Source organism: Natrix helvetica (genome assembly GCF_964273705.1).
Source record: "Natrix helvetica genome assembly, chromosome: W".
NCBI lineage: Eukaryota > Metazoa > Chordata > Lepidosauria > Squamata > Natricidae > Natrix > Natrix helvetica.
This window is the reverse complement of record NC_138555.1, coordinates 26,660,513-26,678,588: the sequence shown is the minus strand read 5'-3', so window position 1 is coordinate 26,678,588 and position 18,076 is coordinate 26,660,513.

Below are 18,076 nucleotides of genomic sequence, written 5' to 3'. Positions count from 1 at the left end.
CACGCACTGACACACGCACACTTCCAGCCCCTCTGCCTCTTCCCTTTTCCTGGTTTCAGTCAGATGTTTTTATGATGCACAGGCTGCACACACACACACACACACACACACACACACACACACACACACACACTCTTCAAGCCCCTCTGCCTCCTCCCTCTTCCTGGATTCACTCAGATGTTTTTAAGACTGACAGCCTGTGCACACGCACACGCACACACACTTCCAACCCCTCTGCCTCTTCCCTCTTCCTGGATTCACTCAGATGTTTTTATGACTCACAGCGTATGCACACGCACACACACACGCACACGCACACACTCTTCAAGCCCCTCAGCCTCCTTCCTCTTCCTGGATTCACTGAGATGATTTTAAGACTCACAGCCTGTGCACACGCACAAACACACACACACACAAACACTTCCAGCCCCTCTGCCTCTTCCCTCTTCCTGGATTCACTCAGATGTTTTTATGACTCACAGTCTGTGCACAGGGGCACACACGCACAGACACTTCAAGCCGCTCTTTCTCCTCCCTCTTCCTGGATTAAGTCAGATGTTTTTAAGACTCACAGCGTATGCACACGCACACACACACAAACACTTCCTGCCCCTCTGCCTCTTCCCTCTTCCTGGATTCACTCAGATGTTTTTATGACTCACAGTCTGTGCACAGGGGCACACACGGACACACATTTCAAGCCCCTCTGCCTGCTCCCTCTTCCTGGATTCAGTCAGATGTTTTTAAGACTCACAGCCTGTACACACACACAAACACACACACAAACACAGTCCCTCTGACTATTCCCTCTTCCTGGATTCACTCAGATGTTTTCAAGACTCACAGACTGTGCTCACGGGCACACACGCACACACACACACACTTCAAGCCCCTCTGCCTCCTCCCTCTTCCTTGGATTCAGTCAGACGTTTTTAAGACTCACAGCCTATGCACACGCACACACACACAAACACTTCCAGCCCCTCTGCCTCTTCCCTCTTCCTGGATTCACTCAGATGTTTTTATGACTCACAGTCTGTGCGCAGGGGCACACACGGACACACACACACTCACTTCAAGCCCCTCTGCCTCCTCCCTCTTCCTGGATTCAGTGAGATGTTTTTAAGGCTCACAAACTGTGCACACGCACACGCACACGCACACAAACACTTCCAGCCCCTCTACCTCTTCCCTCTTCCTGGATTCACTCAGATATTTTTATGACTCACAGTCTGTGCACACGCGCACACACGCACACAAACACAGTCCCTCTGACTATTCCCTCTTCCTGGATTCACTCAGATGTTTTTAAGACTCACAGTCTGTGCACAGGGGCACACACGCCCACACACACACTCCCTTTAAGCCCCTCTGTCTCCTCCCTCTTCCTGGATTCACTCAGATGTTTTTAAGACTCACAGACTGTGCACACGGACACACACGCACACACACACACTTCAAGCCCCTCTGCCTCTTCCCTCTTCCTGGATTCAGTCAGATGTTTTTAAGACTCACAGCCTGTACACACACACAAACACACACACAAACACAGTCCCTCTGACTATTCCCTCTTCCTGGATTCACTCAGATGTTTTCAAGACTCACAGACTGTGCTCACGGGCACACACGCACACACACACACTTCAAGCCCCTCTGCCTCCTCCCTCTTCCTTGGATTCAGTCAGACGTTTTTAAGACTCACAGCCTATGCACACGCACACACACACAAACACTTCCAGCCCCTCTGCCTCTTCCCTCTTCCTGGATTCACTCAGATGTTTTTATGACTCACAGTCTGTGCACAGGGGCACACACGGACACACACACACTCACTTCAAGCCCCTCTGCCTCCTCCCTCTTCCTGGATTCAGTGAGATGTTTTTAAGGCTCACAAACTGTGCACACGCACACGCACACGCACACAAACACTTCCAGCCCCTCTGCCTCTTCCCTCTTCCTGGATTCACTCAGATATTTTTATGACTCACAGTCTGTGCACACGCGCACACACGCACAAAAACAAACTTCAAGCCCCTCTGCCTCCTCCCTCTTTCTGGATTCAGTCAGACGTTTTTAAGACTCACAGCCTATGCACACGCACACACACACAAACACTTCAAGCCCCTCTGCCTCTTCCCTCTTCGTGGATTCACTCAGATGTTTTTATGACTCACAGTCTGTGCACAGGGGCACACACGCACACACACTTCAAGCCGCTCTTTCTCCTCCCTCTTCCTGGATTCAGTCATATGTTTTTAAGACTCACAGCCTATGCACACGCACACACACACAAACACTTCAAGCCCCTCTGCCTCTTCCCTCTTCCTGGATTCACTCAGATGTTTTTAAGACTCACAGTCTGTGCACAGGGGCACACACGCCCACACACACACTCCCTTTAAGCCCCTCTGTCTCCTCCCTCTTCCTGGATTCACTCAGATGTTTTTAAGACTCACAGACTGTGCACACGGACACACACGCACACACACACACTTCAAGCCCCTCTGCCTCCTCCCTCTTCCTTGGATTGAGTCAGACGTTTTTAGGACTCACAGCCTATGCACACGCAGACACACACAAACACTTCCAGCCCCTCTGCCTGTTCCCTCTTGCTGGATTCACTAAGATGTTTTTATGACTCACAGTCTGTGCACAGGGGCACACACGGACACACAAACACTCACTTCAAGCCCCTCTGCCTCCTCCCTCTTCCAGGATTCAGTGAGATGTTTTTAAGACTCACAGACTGTGCACACGCACAAACACACAAACACTTCCAGCCCCTCTCCCTCTTCCCTCTTCCTGGATTCACTCAGTTGTTTTTAAGACTCACAGCCTGTGCACACACGCATGCACACACACACACACTTCCAGCCCCTCTACCTCTTCCCACTTCCTGGATTCACTCAGATGTTTTTATGACTCACAGTCTGTGCACAGGGGCACACACGCACACACACTTCAAGCCGCTCTTTCTCCTCCCTCTTCCTGGATTAAGTCAGATGTTTTTAAGACTCACAGCGTATGCACACGCACACACACACAAACACTTCCTGCCCCTCTGCCTCTTCCCTCTTCCTGGATTCACTCAGATGTTTTTATGACTCACAGTCTGTGCACAGGGGCACACACGCACACACGCACACTCACTTCAAGCCCCTCTGCCTCCTCCCTCTTCCTGGATTCAGTGAGATGTTTTTATGACTCACAGTCTGTGCACAGGGGCACACATGCATACACACACACTCACTTCAAGCCCCTCTACCTCCTCCCTCTTCCTGGATTCAGTGAGATGTTTTTAAGACTCACAGACTGTGCACAGGGGCACACACGCACACAAGCACACTCACTTCAAGCCCCTCTGCCTCCTCCCTCTTCCTGGATTCAGTGAGATGTTTTTATGACTCACAGTCTGTGCACAGGGGCACACATGCATACACACACACTCACTTCCAGCCCCTCTGCCTCTTCCCTCTTCCTGGATTCACTCAGATGTTTTTATGACTCACAGTCTGTGCACACGGGCACACACGGACACACATTTCAAGCCCCTCTGCCTGCTCCCTCTTCCTGGATTCAGTCAGATGTTTTTAAGACTCACAGCCTGTACACACACACAAACACACACACAAACACAGTCCCTCTGACTATTCCCTCTTCCTGGATTCATTCAGATGTTTTCAAGACTCACAGACTGTGCTCACGGGCACACACGCACACAAACACACTTCAAGCCCCTCTGCCTCCTCCCTCTTCCTTGGATTCAGTCAGACGTTTTTAAGACTCACAGCCTATGCACACGCACAAACACACAAACACTTCCAGCCCCTCTGCCTCTTCCCTCTTCCTGGATTCACTCAGATGTTTTTATGACTCACAGTCTGTGCACAGGGGCACACACGGACACACACACACTCACTTCAAGCCCCTCTGCCTCCTCCCTCTTCCTGGATTCAGTGAGATGTTTTTAAGGCTCACAAACTGTGCACACGCACACGCACACAAACACTTCCAGCCCCTCTGCCTCTTCCCTCTTCCTGGATTCACTCAGATATTTTTATGACTCACAGTCTGTGCACACGCCCACACACGCACAAAAACAAACTTCAAGCCCCTCTGCCTCCTCCCTCTTTCTGGATTCAGTCAGACGTTTTTAAGACTCACAGCCTATGCACACGCACACACACACAAACACTTCAAGCCCCTCTGCCTCTTCCCTCTTCCTGGATTCACTCAGATGTTTTTATGACTCACAGTCTGTGCACAGGGGCACACACGCACACACACTTCAAGCCGCTCTTTCTCCTCCCTCTTCCTGGATTCAGTCATATGTTTTTAAGACTCACAGCCTGTACACACACGCATGCACATACACACACACTTCCAGCCCCTCTACCTCTTCCCTCTTCCTGGATTCACTCAGATGTTTTTATGACTCACAGTCTGTGCACAGGGGCACATAGGCACACACACACACACTCACGTCAAGCCCCTCTGCCTCTTCCCTCTTCCTGAATTCACTCAGTTGTTTTTAAGACTCACAGACTGTGCACATGGGCACACACGCACACACACACACTTCAAGCCCCTCTGCCTCCTCCCTCTTCCTTGGATTCAGTCAGACGTTTTTAAGACTCACAGCCTATGCACACGCACACACACACAAACACTTCCAGCCCCTCTGCCTTTTCCCTCTTCCTGGATTCACTCAGATGTTTTTAAGACTCACAGTCTGTGCACAGGGGCACACACGCCCACACACACACTCCCTTTAAGCCCCTCTGTCTCCTCCCTCTTCCTGGATTCACTCAGATGTTTTTAAGACTCACAGACTGTGCACACGGACACACACGCACACACACACACTTCAAGCCCCTCTGCCTCCTCCCTCTTCCTTGGATTGAGTCAGACGTTTTTAGGACTCACAGCCTATGCACACGCACACACACACAAACACTTCCAGCCCCTCTGCCTCTTCCCTCTTCCTGAATTCACTCAGTTGTTTTTAAGACTCACAGACTGTGCACACGGGCACACACGCACACACACTCACTTCAAGCCCCTCTGCCTCCTCCCTCTTCCAGGATTCAGTGAGATGTTTTTAAGACTCACAGACTGTGCACACGCACAAACACACAAACACTTCCAGCCCCTCTCCCTCTTCCCTCTTCCTGGATTCACTCAGATGTTTTTAAGACTCACAGCCTGTGCACACGCGCATGCACACACACACACACACACTTCCAGCCCCTCTGCCTCTTCCCTCTTCCTGGATTCACTCAGATGTTTTTATGACTCACAGTCTGTGCACACGGGCACACACGGACACACATTTCAAGCCCCTCTGCCTGCTCCCTCTTCCTGGATTCAGTCAGATGTTTTTAAGACTCACAGCCTGTACACACTCACAAACACACACACAAACACAGTCCCTCTGACTATTCCCTCTTCCTGGATTCACTCAGATGTTTTTAAGACTCACAGACTGTGCACACGGGCACACACGCACACACACACACTTCAAGCCCCTCTGCCTCCTCCCTCTTCCTTGGATTCAGTCAGACGTTTTTAAGACTCACAGCCTATGCACACGCACACACACACAAACACTTCCAGCCCCTCTGCCTCTTCCCTCTTCCTGGATTCACTCAGATGTTTTTATGACTCACAGTCTGTGCACAGGGGCACACACGGACACACACACACTCACTTCAAGCCCCTCTGCCTCCTCCATCTTCCTGGATTCAGTGAGATGTTTTTAAGGCTCACAAACTGTGCACACGCACACGCACACGCACACAAACACTTCCAGCCCCTTTGCCTCTTCCCTCTACCTGGATTCACTCAGATGTTTTTATGACTCACAGTCTGTGCACAGGGGCACACACGGACACACGCACACTCACTTCAAGCCCCTCTGCCTCCTCCCTCTTCCTGGATTCAGTGAGATGTTTTTATGACTCACAGTCTGTGCACAGGGGCACACATGCACACACACACACTCACTTCAAGCCCCTCTACCTCCTCCCTCTTCCTGGATTCAGTGAGATGTTTTTAAGACTCATAGACTGTGCACACGCACACACACACAAACACTTCCAGCCCCTCTGCCTCTTCCCTCTTCCTGGATTCACTCAGATGTTTTTATGACTCACAGTCTGTGCACACGGGCACACACGCACACACATTTCAAGCCCCTCTTCCTGCTCCCTCTTCCTGGATTCAGTCAGATGTTTTTAAGACTCACAGACTGTACACACGCACACACACACAAACACTTCCAGCCCCTCTGCCTCTTCCCTCTTCCTGGATTCACTCAGATGTTTTTAAGACTCACAGCCTGTGCACACGCGCATGCACACACACACACACACACACACACAGCCCCTCTGCCTCTTCCCTCTTCCTGGATTCACTCATATGTTTTTAAGACTCACAGCCTGTGCACACAAACACACACACATACACTCCCAGCCCCTATGACTCTTCCCTCTTCCTGGATTCACTCAGATGTTTTTAAGACTCACAGCCTGTGCACACGCGCATGCACACACACACACACACACACACACACACACACACACAGCCCCTCTGCCTCTTCCCTCTTCCTGGATTCACTCATATGTTTTTAAGACTCACAGACTGTACACACGCACACACACACAAACACTTCCAGCCCCTCTGCCTCTTCCCTCTTCCTGGATTCACTCAGATGTTTTTATGACTCACAGTCTGTGCACAGGGGCACACACGCACACACACTTCAAGCCGCTCTTTCTCCTCCCTCTTCCTGGATTAAGTCAGATGTTTTTAAGACTCACAGCGTATGCACACGCACACACACACAAACACTTCCTGCCCCTCTGCCTCTTCCCTCTTCCTGGATTCACTCAGATGTTTTTATGACTCACAGTCTGTGCACAGGGGCACACACGCACATACGCACACTCACTTCAAGCCCCTCTGCCTCCTCCCGCTTCCTGGATTCAGTGAGATGGTTTTATGACTCACAGTCTGTGCACAGGGGCACACATGCATACACACACACTCACTTCAAGCCCCTCTGCCTCCTCCCTCTTCCTGGATTCAGTGAGATGTTTTTAAGGCTCACAAACTGTGCACACGCACACGCACACTCACACAAACACTTCCAGCCCCTCTGCCTCTTCCCTCTTCCTGGATTCACTCAGATGTTTTTATGACTCACAGTCTGTGCACACGCGCACACACGCACAAAAACACACTTCCAGCCCCTCTGCCTCTTCCCTCTTCCTGGATTCACTCAGATGTTTTTATGACTCACAGTCTGTGCACACGGTCACACACGGACACACATTTCAAGCAACTCTCCCTGCTCCCTCTTCCTGGATTCAGTCAGATGTTTTTAAGACTCACAGCCTGTACACACACAAAAACACACACACAAACACAGTCCCTCTGACTATTCCCTCTTCCTGGATTCACTCAGATGTTTTTAAGACTCACAGTCTGTGCACACGCGCACCCACGCACAAAAACAAACTTCAAACCCCTCTGCCTCCTCCCTCTTTCTGGATTCAGTCAGACGTTTTTAAGACTCACAGCCTATGCAAACGCACAAACACACAAACACTTCAAGCCCCTCTGCCTCTTCCCTCTTCCTGGATTCACTCAGATGTTTTTATGACTCACAGTCTGTGCACAGGGGCACACACGCACACACACTTCAAGCCGCTCTTTCTCCTCTCTCTTCCTTGGATTCAGTCAGACATTTTTAAGACTCACAGCCTATGCACACGCACACACACACAAACACTTCCAGCCCCTCTGCCTCTTCCCTCTTCCTGGATTCACTCAGATGTTTTTAAGACTCACAGTCTGTGCACAGGGGCACACACGCCCACACACACACTCCCTTTAAACCCCTCTGCCTCCTCCCTCTTCCTGGATTCACTCAGATGTTTTTAAGACTCACAGACTGTGCACACGGACACACACGCACACACACACATTCAAGCCCCTCTGCCTCCTCCCTCTTCCTTGGATTGAGTCAGACGTTTTTAAGACTCACAGCCTATGCACACGCACAAACACACAAACACTTCCAGCCCCTCTGCCTCTTCCCTCTTCCTGGATTCACTCAGATGTTTTTATGAGTCACAGTCTGTGCACACAGGCACACACGCACACACATTTCAAGCCCCTCTGCCTGCTCCCTCTTCCTGGATTCAGTCAGATGTTTTTAAGACTCACAGACTGTACACACGCACACACACACAAACACTTCCTGCCCCTCTGCCTCTTCCCTCTTCCTGGATTCACTCAGATGTTTTTATGACTCACAGTCTGTGCACAGGGGCACACACGCACACACGCACACTCACTTCAAGCCCCTCTGCCTCCTCCCTCTTCCTGGATTCAGTGAGATGTTTTTATGACTCACAGTCTGTGCACAGGGGCACACATGCACACACACACACTCACTTCAAGCCCCTCTACCTCCTCCCTCTTCCTGGATTCAGTGAGATGTTTTTAAGACTCACAGACTATGCACACGCACACACACACAAACACTTCCAGCCCCTCTGCCTCTTCCCTCTTCCTGGATTCACTCAGATGTTTTTATGACTCACAGTCTGTGCACACGGGCACACACGCACAAACATTTCAAGCCCCTCTGCCTGCTCCCTCTTCCTGGATTCAGTCAGATGTTTTTAAGACTCACAGACTGTACACACGCACACACACACAAACACTTCCAGCCCCTCTGCCTCTTCCCTCTTCCTGGATTCACTCAGATGTTTTTAAGACTCACAGCCTGTGCACACGCGCATGCACACACACACACACCTTCCAGCCCCTCTACCTCTTCCCACTTCCTGGATTCACTCAGATGTTTTTATGACTCACAGTCTGTGCACACGGGCACACACGCACACACATTTCAAGCCCCTCTGCCTGCTCCCTCTTCCTGGATTGAGTCAGATGTTTTTAAGACTCACAGCCTGTACACAGACTCACAGCCTGTACACACACACAAACACACACACACAAACACAGTCCCTCTGCCTCTTCCCTCTTCCTGGATTCACTCAGATGTTTTTAAGACTCACAGTCTGTGCACACGAGCACACACGGACAAAAACACACATCAAGCCCCTCTGCCTCCTCCCTCTTCCTGGATTCAGTCAGATGTTTTTAAGACTCACAGCCTGTACACACACACAAACACACACACAAACACAGCCCCTCTGCCTCTTCCCTCTTCCTGGATTCACTCAGATGTTTTTATGACTCACAGTCTGTGCACATGCGCATGCACACACACGGACACTTCCAGCCCCTCTACCTCTTCCCTCTTCCTGGATTCACTCAGATGTTTTTATGACTCACAGTCTGTGCACAGGGGCACATAGGCACACACACACACACACACTCACTTCAAGCCCCTCTGCCTCCTCCCTCTTCCTGGATTCACTCAGATGTTTTTAAGACTCACAGCCTGTGCACACGCGCATGCACACACACACAAACTTCCAGCCCCTCTGCCTCTTCCCTCTTCCTGGATTCACTCAGATGTTTTTATGACTCACAGTCTGTGCACACGCGCACACACGCACAAAAACACACTTCAAGCCCCTCTGCCTCCTCCCTCTTCCTGGATTCAGTCAGATGTTTTTAGGACTCACAGCGTGTACACACACACAAACACACAAACACAGCCCGTCTGACTCTTCCCTCTTCCTGGATTCACTCAGATGTTTTTAAGACTCACAGCCTGTGCACACGCGCATGCACACACAGACACACTTCCAGCCCATCTACCTCTTCCCTCTTCCTGGATTCACTCAGATGTTTTTATGACTCACAGCCTGTGCACACGGGCACAAACACACAAACACTTCCAGCCCCTCTGCCTCTTCCCTCTTCCTGGATTCACTCAGATGTTTTTAAGACTCACAGTCTGTGCACAGGGGCACACACGCCCACACACACACTCCCTTTAAGCCCCTCTGTCTCCTCCCTCTTCCTGGATTCACTCAGATGTTTTTAAGACTCACAGACTGTGCACACGGACACACACGCACACACACACACTTCAAGCCCCTCTGCCTCCTCCCTCTTCCTTGGATTGAGTCAGACGTTTTTAGGACTCACAGCCTATGCACACGCACACACACACAAACACTTCCAGCCCCTCTGCCTCTTCCCTCTAGCTGGATTCACTCAGATGTTTTTATGACTCACAGTCTGTGCACAGGCACACAGACACACACACACTCTCACTTTAAGCCCCTATGCCTCCTCCCTCTTCCTGGATTCACTCAGATGATTTTAAGACTCACAGCCTGTGCACACGGGCACAAACACACAAACACTTCCAGCCCCTCTGCCTCTTCCCTCTTCCTGGATTCACTCAGATGTTTTTAAGACTCACAGTCTGTGCACAGGGACACACTCGCACACACACACACTCACTTTAAGCCCCTCTGCCTCCTCCCTCTTCCTGGATTCACTCAGATTTTTTTAAGACTCACAGACTGTGCACACGGGCACACACGCACACACACACACTCACTTTAAGCCCCTCTGCCTCTTCCCTCTTCCTGGATTCACTCAGATGTTTTTAAGACTCACAGCCTGTACACACACACAAACACACACACAAACACAGTCCCTCTGACTCTTCCCTCTTCCTGGATTCACTCAGATGTTTTTAAGACTCACAGACTGTGCACACGGGCAGACACGCACACACACACACTTCAAGCCCCTCTGCCTCCTCCCTCTTCCTTGGATTCAGTCAGACATTTTTAAGACTCACAGCCTATGCACACGCACACGCACACAAACACTTCCAGCCCCTCTGCCTCTTCCCTCCTCCTGGATTCACTCATATGTTTTTATGACTCACAGTCTGTGCACAGGGCACACACGGACACACACACACTCACTTTAAGCCCCTCTGCCTCCTCCCTCTTCCTGGATTCACTGAGATGTTTTAATGACTCACAGTCTGTGCAAATGGGCACACACGTACACACATTTCAAGCCCCTCTGACTCTTCCCTCTTCCTGGATTCACTCAGATGTTTTTAAGACTCACAGCCTGGGCACACGTGCACACACACAAACACTTCCAGCCTGTCTCCATCTTCCCTCTTCCTGGATTCACTCAGATGTTTTTAAGACTCACAGACTGTGCACACGGGCACACACGCACACATACACACTTCAAGCCCCTTTGCCTCCTCCCTCTTCCTTGGATTCAGTCAGACGTTTTTAAGACTCACAGACTATGCACACACACACACACACACTCACTTTAATCCCCTCTGCCTCCTCCCTCTTCCTGGATTCACTGAGATGTTTTAATGACTCACAGTCTGTGCACATGGGCACACACACACACACATTTCAAGCCCCTCTGCCTCCTCCCTCTTTCTGGATTCAGTCAGATGTTTTTAAGACTCACAGCCTGTACACACACACAAACACACACACAAACACAGTCCCTCTGACTCTTCCCTCTTCCTGGATTCACTCAGATGTTTTTAAGACTCACAGCCTGTGCACAAGCGCATGCACACACACACACACTTCCAGCCCCTCTGGCTCTTCCCTCTTCCTGGATTCACTCAGATGTTTTTATGACTCACAGTCTGTGCACACGGGTACACACGCACACAGACACACTTCAAGCCCCTCTGCCTCCTCTCTCTTCCTGGATTAAGTCAGATGTTTTTAAGACTCACAGCCTATGCACACGCACACACACACAAACACTTCCTGCCCCTCTGCCTCTTCCGTCTTCCTGGATTCACTCAGATGTTTTTATGACTCACAGTCTGTGCACAGGGGCACACACGTACACACGCACACTCACTTCAAGTCCCTCTGCCTCCTCCCTCTATCTGGATTCAGTGAGATGTTTTTATGACTCACAGTCTGTGCACAGGGGCACACATGCACACACACACACTCACTTCAAGCCCCTCTACCTCCTCCCTCTTCCTGGATTCAGTGAGATGTTTTTAAGACTCACAGACTGTGCACACGCACACACACACAAACACTTCCAGCCCCTCTGCCTCTTCCCTCTTCCTGGATTCACTCAGATGTTTTTAAGACTCACAGTCTGTGCACAGGGACACACTCGCACACACACACACTCACTTTAAGCCCCTCTGCCTCCTCCCTCTTCCTGGATTCACTCAGATTTTTTTAAGACTCACAGACTGTGCACACGGGCACACACGCACACACACACACTCACTTTAAGCCCCTCTGCCTCTTCCCTCTTCCTGGATTCACTCAGATGTTTTTAAGACTCACAGCCTGTACACACACACAAACACACACACAAACACAGTCCCTCTGACTCTTCCCTCTTCCTGGATTCACTCAGATGTTTTTAAGACTCACAGACTGTGCACACGGGCACACACGCACACACACACACTTCAAGCCCCTCTGCCTCCTCCCTCTTCCTTGGATTCAGTCAGACATTTTTAAGACTCACAGCCTATGCACACGGACACGCACACAAACACTTCCAGCCCCTCTGCCTCTTCCCTCCTCCTGGATTCACTCATATGTTTTTATGACTCACAGTCTGTGCACAGGGCACACACGGACACACACACACTCACTTTAAGCCCCTCTGCCTCCTCCCTCTTCCTGGATTCACTGAGATGTTTTAATGACTCACAGTCTGTGCAAATGGGCACACACGTACACACATTTCAATCCCCTCTGACTCTTCCCTCTTCCTGGATTCACTCAGATGTTTTTAAGACTCACAGCCTGGGCACACATGCACACACACAAACACTTCCAGCCTGTCTCCATCTTCCCTCTTCCTGGATTCACTCAGATGTTTTTAAGACTCACAGCCTGTGCACACGCGCTTGCACACACACACACACTTCCAGCCCCTCTGCCTCTTCCCTCTTCCTGGATTCACTCAGATGTTTTTAAGACTCACAGCCTGTACACACACACAAACACATACACAAACACAGTCCCTCTGACTCTTCCCTCTTCCTGGATTCACTCAGATGTTTTTAAGACTCACAGACTGTGCACACGGGCACACACGCACACATACACACTTCAAGCCCCTTTGCCTCCTCCCTCTTCCTTGGATTCAGTCAGACGTTTTTAAGACTCACAGCCTATGCACACACACACACACACACACACTCACTTTAATCCCCTCTGCCTCCTCCCTCTTCCTGGATTCACTGAGATGTTTTAATGACTCACAGTCTGTGCACATGGGCACACACACACACACATTTCAAGCCCCTCTGCCTCCTCCCTCTTTCTGGATTCAGTCAGATGTTTTTAAGACTCACAGCCTGTACACACACACAAACACACACACAGACACAGTCCCTCTGACTCTTCCCTCTTCCTGGATTCACTCAGATGTTTTTAAGACTCACAGCCTGTGCACACGGGCACACACGCACACACACACACTCACTTTAAGCCCCTCTGCCTCTTCCCTCTTCCTGGATTCACTCAGATGTTTTTAAGACTCACAGCCTGTACACACACACAAACACACACACAAACACAGTCCCTCTGACTCTTCCCTCTTCCTGGATTCACTCAGTTGTTTTTAAGACTCACAGCCTGTGCACACACGCATGCACACACACACACACTTCCAGCCCCTCTGCCTCCTCCCTCTTCCTGGATTCAGTGAGATGTTTTTATGACTCACAGTCTGTGCACATGGGCACACACACACACACATTTCAAGCCCCTCTGCCTCCTCCCTCTTTCTGGATTCAGTCAGATGTTTTTAAGACTCACAGCCTGTACAGACACACAAACACACACACGAACACAGTCCCTCTGACTCTTCCCTCTTCCTGGATTCACTCAGATGTTTTTAAGACTCACAGCCTGTGCACACGCGCATGCACACACACACACACTTCCAGCCCCTCTGCCTCTTCCCTCTTCCTGGATTCACTCAGATGTTTTTATGACTCACAGTCTGTGTACACGGGTACACACGGACACAGACACACTTCAAGCCCCTCTGCCTCCTCTCTCTTCCTGGATTAAGTCAGATGTTTTTAAGACTCACAGCCTATGCACACGCACACACAGACAAACACTTCCTGCCCCTCTGCCTCTTCCCTCTTCCTGGATTCACTCAGATGTTTTTATGACTCACAGTCTGTGCACAGGGGCACACATGCACACACGCACACTCACTTCAAGTCCCTCTGCCTCCTCCCTCTATCTGGATTCAGTGACATGTTTTTCTGACTCACAGTCTGTGCACAGGGGCACACATGCACACACACACACTCACTTCCAGGCCCTCTACCTCCTCCCTCTTCCTGGATTCAGTGAGATGTTTTTAAGACTCAGAGACTGTGCACACGCACACACACACACAAACACTTCCAGCCCCTCTGCCTCTTCCCTCTTCCTGGATTCACTCAGATGTTTTTATGACTCACAGTCTGTGCACACGGGCACACACGGACACACACACACTCACTTTAAGCCCCTCTGCCTCCTCCCTCTTCCTAGATTCACTCAGATGTTTTAATGACTCACAGTCTGTGCACATGGGCACACAGGAACACACACTTCAAGCCGCTCTTTCTCCTCCCTCTTCCTGGATTCAGTCAGATGTTTTTAAGACTCACAGCCTGTACACACACACAAACACACACACAAACACAGCCCCTCTGACTCTTCCCTCTTCCTGGATTCACTCAGTTGTTTTTAAGACTCACAGCCTGTGCACACACGCATGCACACACACACACACTTCCAGCCCCTCTGCCTCCTCCCTCTTCCTGGATTCAGTGAGATGTTTTTATGACTCACAGTCTGTGCACATGGGCACACACACACACACATTTCAAGCCCCTCTGCCTCCTCCCTCTTTCTGGATTCAGTCAGATGTTTTTAAGACTCACAGCCTGTACAGACACACAAACACACACACGAACACAGTCCCTCTGACTCTTCCCTCTTCCTGGATTCACTCAGATGTTTTTAAGACTCACAGCCTGTGCACACGCGCATGCACACACACACACACTTCCAGCCCCTCTGCCTCTTCCCTCTTCCTGGATTCACTCAGATGTTTTTATGACTCACAGTCTGTGTACACGGGTACACACGGACACAGACACACTTCAAGCCCCTCTGCCTCCTCTCTCTTCCTGGATTAAGTCAGATGTTTTTAAGACTCACAGCCTATGCACACGCACACACAGACAAACACTTCCTGCCCCTCTGCCTCTTCCCTCTTCCTGGATTCACTCAGATGTTTTTATGACTCACAGTCTGTGCACAGGGGCACACATGCACACACGCACACTCACTTCAAGTCCCTCTGCCTCCTCCCTCTATCTGGATTCAGTGACATGTTTTTCTGACTCACAGTCTGTGCACAGGGGCACACATGCACACACACACACTCACTTCCAGCCCCTCTACCTCCTCCCTCTTCCTGGATTCAGTGAGATGTTTTTAAGACTCACAGACTGTGCACACGCACACACACACACAAACACTTCCAGCCCCTCTGCCTCTTCCCTCTTCCTGGATTCACTCAGATGTTTTTATGACTCACAGTCTGTGCACACGGGCACACACGGACACACACACACTCACTTTAAGCCCCTCTGCCTCCTCCCTCTTCCTAGATTCACTCAGATGTTTTAATGACTCACAGTCTGTGCACATGGGCACACAGGAACACACACTTCAAGCCGCTCTTTCTCCTCCCTCTTCCTGGATTCAGTCAGATGTTTTTAAGACTCACAGCCTGTACACACACACAAACACACACACAAACACAGCCCCTCTGACTCTTCCCTCTTCCTGGATTCACTCAGTTGTTTTTAAGACTCACAGCCTGTGCACACACGCATGCACACACACACACACTTCCAGCCCCTCTGCCTCCTCCCTCTTCCTGGATTCAGTGAGATGTTTTTATGACTCACAGTCTGTGCACAGGAGCACACATGCATACACACACACTCACTTCAAGCCCCTCTACCTCCTCCCTCTTCCTGGATTCAGTGAGATGTTTTTAAGACTCACAGACTGTGCACACGCACACACATACAAACACTTCCAGCCCCTCTGCCTCTTCCCTCTTCCTGGATTCACTCAGATGTTTTTATGACTCACAGTCTGTGCACACGGGCACACACAGACACACATTTCAAGCCCCTCTGCCTGCTCCCACTTCCTGGATTCAGTCAGATGTTTTTAAGACTCACAGCCTGTACACACACACAAACACACACACAAACACAGTCCCTCTGACTATTCCCTCTTCCTGGATTCACTCAGATGTTTTTAAGACTCACAGACTGTGCTCACGGGCACACACGCACACACACACACTTCAAGCCCCTTTGCCTCCTCCCTCTTCCTTGGATTCAGTCAGACGTTTTTAAGACTCACAGCCTATGCACACGCACACACACACAAACACTTCCAGCCCCTCTGCCTCTTCCCTCTTCCTGGATTCACTCAGATGTTTTTATGACTCACAGTCTGTGCACAGGGGCACACACGCACACACGCACACTCACTTCAAGTCCCTCTGCCTCCTCCCTCTATCTGGATTCAGTGAGATGTTTTTATGACTCACAGTCTGTGCACAGGGGCACACATGCACACACACACACTCACTTCAAGCCCCTCTACCTCCTCCCTCTTCCTGGATTCAGTGAGATGTTTTTAAGACTCACAGACTGTGCACACGCACACACACACAAACACTTCCAGCCCCTCTGCCTCTTCCCTCTTCCTGGATTCACTCAGATGTTTTTAAGACTCACAGTCTGAGAGGGAGGAGCCACGCGTCGCTGCGCTACCACGGGTTTTCTGGTTACTCCAGATGACCCGTTGAATCCTGATCGTTTGGACGGTCCATTGGACCCAAGCTGTCCCGAAGAGACAGTGGGAGGTAAGGGGAAATTCCGGGGGACCCAGAGACACTCGCAAAGTCTCTGGAAACCCTGGTGAAACCCCTTTTTGCCTGCGGTCAGGAGCCAGCCCCCGGGCTGCCAAAGCGGCTGACGGCTCCGTGAAGCAAGAGCAGGAGAGAGAGAAAGCATGCCGTGGTTTGGTGAGAGTACTTGAAGAAAGTTTTTCTTTTTTGCTTAAATTACACAGAGGACACTCTTAATTTGGAAGATTAAAGGAAATAGAAAATAACCGAAGACTTAGCGGCGGGTTTGAATAGAGCTAATTGAAACCATTTGGGCTTTTTGTTCTTCCCTTTTTATTTACTGGAAACCAGACGGGACTTTCATTACTGTTGTTACAATTGCGGTTGAAGCTCTCTTTATTTTTAACTCCCCCTTCCTTATTTTTTCTTTTTTTTTAAAGCGACTTTATCAGAGCCTTTTTTCTTATATACCTTTTAATGCCTGAAAGATTTTTTTTTTTTTTCCTCTTTGTGCTGAGCTTAACTTTCTCTTTTAGGCAGCGCTTCGAGGGGCTAGGGACTGGATACATTTTAACACTGTTACTTTAACACTGCCATCTAGCGGACTTTGAAACATTGTTGCCAATTCCTACAGCTGGGATTATTTTGAGAAAAAGACATTTATTCAAGGTCAGGACCTGATAAGAAGCAAGGAACACAGATGGTTATTGCAGGCTGTTCCTTGTGGAGCTGTAAGGTCTGGAAACTTATCTTGGAAGACTTATAAGAGAAAACTGGAGTGACTTTGGAAATTACATCAAGTGTTTATACTATTCTCCTGGGGATGTGATGACTTTTTCCCTTTTCTAGTTGGTGCGTGTGTTGTTTGTTTCTTTTTTTTTTTTTTCTGAAGTCCTGGAGCCTGGAAGCGCTGAACAATTTTTTCCTTCTTTTTTTTTTTTTTCCTTGGTCTGCAATTTTTTCTTTTTCCATTTTTCTTATTTCCCCCTTTTTTTTTTCTTCTTGAAATAACAGAGATACTTTTTTTTTCTTTCTCTCCTCCCGCTCCATTTACCCACCCTTATTTTTCTTATACAGATTGTCTTTTTCTTTCCCTTTCCACTCACTTTCTCTTTGTGCCCCTCTCCCTCTTCTACCTCTC